General features: G+C 40.9%; 1 pseudogene; it reads left to right on the top strand.

The window, feature by feature from the left end:
- Positions 1–5,624: 5,624 nt before the first annotated feature.
- On the top strand, positions 5,625–5,720 carry LOC118526716 (small nucleolar RNA U3; annotated as a pseudogene).
- Positions 5,721–5,957: the final 237 nt, after the last annotated feature.

Genomic DNA, 5,957 nt, shown 5'->3' with positions numbered 1-5,957 from the left:
TGGGTAAATACGCAGTAGTGGAATTACTGGATCATATGGTAATTCTGTTGTTTAGTTTTTTGAGGAAACTCCATACTGTTTTCCACAGTAGCCACACCAGCATACATTCCCACCAGCAGGGCACAAGGGTCCTTTCCTCCACATCCTCGCGCGAGTGATATATAGAATTGTTGAATCATTATATTGTATGCCTGAAACTAATATAATATTGTATGTTGATTATAATTCAATGAAAAAATTTTTAAATAAAAAATAGTTACTAGGTTGTCAAGACCTAACTATTAAATTATTTGGACCTGATTAATTAATAAACACATTTTCTAGGCATTTCTTTTGACCCATAGGTTCTGTGAAAAATTACTGAGATGCTAAGGGAGCTGTGAACCAAGAAAATTTGGGAATCAGTCCTAGAAGATGGGCAGGCTAAAATGAACTTGGGTCCCTGGATGAGCTATCCTGAAATATCAGCGCCCTGGTAGGTTATGTGGGAGAGAAACAAACTGCTGTTCTTTTTGAGCTACTGCACTTGGGGTCTCTTTGTTACAGCAGCTTGGCCTTTTCCTTGCCAATACAGCAGCCCTCAGTAAACATTTGTTGATGAATAGGCTTGGCATTGATCTTCTCCTTTATTTCAGATTTGGGGTTTGCCTTTGGAACAGTAATCAAGTAAGAGGTGGGTTCTGAAAAAATAAAAACATAACAACCAGGGGCCATGGAATATAATGGTAAACACTGGTCACTTACTAGTTATTTGACCTGTGGTAAGTTATTTGAGTGTCAGTTTCCTTGTCTATAAAATGAAAATAATTTATCTACCTGGTATACGTTATGGTGGTGGAGAGTGGATAAGGTAATAATCATGAAAATATTTTGGGAAGTATTATATATATATATGTAGTCTTCATTATTGAAACATTTATGAAAATATTAATGCTGTCAGGGACCATCTCAAAAGGGGATTGTTGGTAGGAACAAAAGCCTGAAGTAGTGCAGAGTCTGAATAATCAAGTTTCTTTCTTTTCTTTCTTTCTTTTCTTTCTTTCTTTCTTTTCTTTCTTTCTTTCTTTCTTTCTTTCTTTCTTTCTTTCTTTCTTTCTTCTTTCTTTCAAGATTTTATTTATTTATTTGAGAGAGCAAGAGAGAGCACAAGCAGGGGGGAGAGGAACAAGCAGGGGGGAGAGGGAGAAGCAGGCTCCCTCCTGAGCAAGGAGCACAACGTGGGGCTCGATCCCAGGACCCTGGGATCATGACCTGAGCTGAAGGCAGATACTTAACTGACAAAGCCACCCAGGCACCGCAGGTTTCTCCTTTTATTAAAAAATCAAACTTTATTTGTTCAAAAGCAGTTCAGAAACACATTTACCCAGTGCAATTTAGTGGCTAAGTTTTACTAAATAAAGAATCCCCTTGAAAGTCAAATTCCAGCCCCAGGAGCTTACCTACTTAAGTGGTTTGATTACCAATAAATTAATCAGGTTCCAAAGCATTTAATTCTCTCTTAAGCAGTTAAACAATCTTCCTTTCATTTATTAGAGACCTTTTTTTTGTCAGGGCACCTGGGTGGCTCAGCATCAGACTCTTGATTTCAGCTCAGGTCATGATCTCAAGGTCCTGGGATCCAGTCCCGCTCCAGGTTCTGCACCCAGCAGGGGGGTCTGCTAGAGATCCTCTCTCTCTCCCTCTTCCTCTGTGTACCCCATGCACGCTCTCTCTCTCAAATAAATAAATAAATCTTAAAAAAAAAGCTTTTTTGTCTTTGTCAAAGCCAATGCCACTGTTAAACTCCATTCTACCCCCTGTATGAGTTCTCATCATATCAGATTTCTAGGATCTGAATTAATAACTGTTTTGGATAAGTTAACCAAATCCAAGGAACCCAGTAACAAAGAGTTTAGGAAGTGGCCCTGGAATAGAGAGGAGTACCTGGAGTGGACATTAGGCATTCAAAGGCTGTCTGGCATCTCCTCCCCTTTGTGCTTATCCCTTCTTGGATTTTCCATCATGTGGGACCCTGGGATGTAGGAACACAGTCAGGGGATAAGACTCTGCTGCTCGGGCTCAGCTTCCAGCTCTGAGACCTGGAAACCATGGTGCATCTCAGGCTAAGAGGGGTGGCACCAGGTAGTTCCTGGGATAAGGTCCTTTTCAGAATCTCCCTGGTTCTGGGACCATAGCCTACCATCAGGTCACTAAGTCCCAGATATCCTTCCAGTTACTCCCCTCTTTGTCTAAGAGAGCAGGAATCAGTTTTCGTTATTTGTAAGCAGATAGTTTAATATGATGCCTTCTTCTGAACAGTTTTTCATCCATACTTTCTTGAGCTAATCTATAGTGTTATTGGTGCAAACTGTTTAACAAGAAGGAGATCAGAGTGCTTTTAGAAGCAAGAAAATTCATTCCTGTCTCCATCTAGAATTCCTGAGTTGAAGACTTAAGATATATTTGGAAAAAATCTGTGTTCTTTTAAGATGTAGCCGTGTCCATAATTGATATATTATGCCTTTTTCATATTTTTCATCTGTGTGTGGCTAGAGAAATTATGAAGTTTCTGTTCCCAGAGGAGAACTCCTCTATGGAAAATGATTTTTTTTCTTTTTTTTTTAAACCACAATCATGCTTCTGAGAATGTTTATCTCACTTTACCAAAACATCATACAGTCCAACCTCATGGGCATTCTTTATTCTGACATGTATAACTCTGAATAAGAATACCATCCATCTTGGGAGAAAAAAATATAAAGGGATTGTTTCTTTCCTAAATATGCTTACTGTTCAATTTCAAGGGTGTCTGTGGTAGAGAAGGGAAAGAATGGGTTTTTCCCAAAACTTTCAAGAGCCTAGTTATTCAACATGTCTATTTTTAATGAACTTTATCATCTAAAATCATTAAGCCTTTAGGTTTATGGATGTTGACTTTCTTGACTCTGGAAGTAAATCCAAAGGAAAGGATGCAACACCAATGGGTATATTTTAGCTATAATATTTGCTCTGAAGAAGGGATTCTAATTAGGAATGCAGTTCTGTCTTTTTGTGTGTGGAATTATTTAGCTTAGCTTAGAGAGAGAGTGTGCAAGTGGTGGGGGGGAGGGACAGAGGGAGAGAGAGAGAGAGAATCTCAAGCAGGCTCCCTGCTGAGCACAGAGCCTGACACGGGGCTCGTTCTCACGACCCTGAGATCATGACCTGAGCAGAAACTAAGTCTGACGCTTCACTGACTGAGCCACCCACGTGCCCCAGCTCCTTAATTTTTGTTGCAGCTTTTTCTGTGCTGATCATCTTGTTTAGTCAGCTCCCTCGAGTTATCTACTTCCTTCCAACTCTTTTGCTGCCGCGTTGGTCCAGGTCGCCATGGTCTCCTGCCCATATTAACACAACCTTGTATCTATTTTCATTGCCTCCATTCTCACCCCTGAGCCCCATTCTCCAATTCATTTTCAATAGCTAGAGAAATATGCTAAAAACACAAATCTGGTCATTAATCCTCTGTCAAATATCATTTGGTGTCTTTTCATTGTTCTTAGGATGAAAACCAAAATCCCTAACAGGCTGAGTCCAGCATTATCACTTTATTTTTAACATTAAAAAAAATAACCCATGAAAGATGAAAGGGCCTGGTAGTTCATTATTTCAAAATAAATCCACCAGAGCTGGATTTTGAAACTCGTAACTTGCAATGGCCTCATCTTTCAGTAACTCATTATCAGTAAATGATCTGTCAAATTTCATACTTTTGACAAAGGAAAAAACACTGAAAGTGTGAAGCAACAGAAATGTCTGGTTTAATGGAAAGAAGATGTTGAAACTAAGCAAAAATGTTCAAACTGGCAAAAAGTAGAGCCAAGAAAGAATGGGAGAAAAAAACCAAGGCTATCCATCAGGCAGTGCCTGGGACATGCCCACATCCAGACTGGAACAAACGATCCCCAAATTTGAAAAATGTGTGGGCAAAATGTAACTTTGACCTATCATCACTTTTTTTTAAGGGAAGAGATATATATGTGTGTATCAGTGGGAAATAAAAACAAAATGGTATTATTTTAGAATAAAATTGTTCAGGCTGCAATAGCTCCCTCAGTGGGCAGTCGGCCATGCATCATAAAGAACAACCGGGCCGGAGGGAGATCTTTAATATCGGAAACAAATAATAGCTCTATTACAGCCTCCGACTTCAGATGAATTGGCCATGGGGTTGACTTCCTCCAGAGCCCCAGCCTGCCTATCAGAAAGGACTCATGCAAAAATTGGTTTATTTTTTATTCCCCTAGCAGGACGTGATGGATCAAACATGCAGAGACCCACTGCTTGCTCTAGGGTGGCGTTCGGGGGACCTGTAAAATGGCCTGGCTAGACATGCAAGTTCTCCAGTCTATGCTGGGGATGCATTCTTTACAGAGCCGACAATAGGATTTTCATTCTCTGGAGGAAAGCTTGGAGACTTACATATTAGGCATTTCTCATGTGCCACACTATGCTCTGTGCTATCTTGTAAATTTCCACAATGTAGCTTATAGTTGTTCTCATTTTACAGATGGAGAGATGGAGTCTTAGGAAGAGAAGAGCTATGTGGTTCCCTCCATGCTCAGCATCTTTCCCCCTTTTTCTGGTGCCAACACCCTGGTTTTCTTTGAGGGACGTGCCTTCCCCAGTCTTGGTGGGGGTTTGGGGGGAGGATCCCACTCATGGTATCCTACTCTCTTGTAGCTAATTCTGTGCTTTTCCCAAAGAATCTCAATCTTGGTGAAGCACCACATCGATGGAAAGTGGTTGGAGCTCTCCTAAAGTATCTGCTGCCATCATCCCTCTTCTGTCCTTCCTCAGGCCTGGTTCTTCAGCTTTAGGTCTAGTACATACTTTCTCACCTGAGTTGTCCAGAGTCAATTTCTGTAGCTCATAATCAGATAGCCTTGGCTGAAACAAGAGAGTCAGTAACTTACCTACAGATGTTTCCACTGCTCGTTCCTTCACTCTTCCCACTTCCTCTCCTTGCTACCCTGGTTATGACTGCCACAGTCTGGGTGCTTGATGTGTGTGGGAGCTGACCCTCTTTTCCACATAAGGAGAGTGAAGGGAGTGATGCATGCTGTGCTTCCTGGGCTCAGCATCTCCAGTTCAAGGCTCTAGGTTTTTGTTTCTCAGTACAGCCTCACTACCCGTGAGGTGAGCTCTATCTCAGTGTGATTTGAAGGTGACCAAGTGGTCTGTAGGCCTCCAAGTATCCATTCTCTGGACTGCTTCTGTGTCTGAAACTCTACTAGGAGAATCACTAACTGTGGGAGTGTTCCTCAAAATTCTTGATGAGTAGCATTAAGCTAGGGGTTTAATTCTTGCATGATAGTAGTTGTGTGTACTAATCTAATGCTTACATAATGTTTTAATGAAATATTATTCATCACAGTAATGCATATATACATTTGAAAAGCAGTGCTATAACCCTGTGGGATACACAGAAGAGATTGAGTCCATGGACAGTAAGGTATTTGAGGATCTCCCTGCAAAAACTCTGTGTGTCCTCTTTACACCCAGAAGCCTCATAGCCTACTGGTGGGGAACCGCTGCATTAATCCATGTGGTATTGTTATCACATCAGAAGGTTTCTTTCATTCATTCATTCATTCATTCATTCAAAGACTATACTTTCAGGGATCATTTCTATAGTTCATTCATTCATTCATTCATTCATTCCATGGAGAATAGCACCCAGGCAGAGAAGTTGTGCTGGAGTCTTGCCTGCTACACAGAACCATAGAGGATGTGGGTTCTGCAGGCACCTTTAAGAGGATATTTGACTTGGGGGATGGCTTTAAAGACAAATTTTGCTGCTTTATGGTTTCTTGGGGTTTTTTTGAGCCAATTTTTTTTAAGAATGAGCAGTGGAAATGGTACATACAAGTGCTGATGTTAGGAATACCAAGTCTCTTACTAAAACTTCCTTGTGCTTGAAAACTTAGGCCCACAGC

Source organism: Halichoerus grypus, chromosome 1 (assembly GCF_964656455.1).
Source record: "Halichoerus grypus chromosome 1, mHalGry1.hap1.1, whole genome shotgun sequence".
Lineage (NCBI taxonomy): Eukaryota > Metazoa > Chordata > Mammalia > Carnivora > Phocidae > Halichoerus > Halichoerus grypus.
The sequence above is the reverse complement of the archived record's forward strand: the minus strand, read 5'-3'. Positions and strand labels throughout refer to the sequence as shown.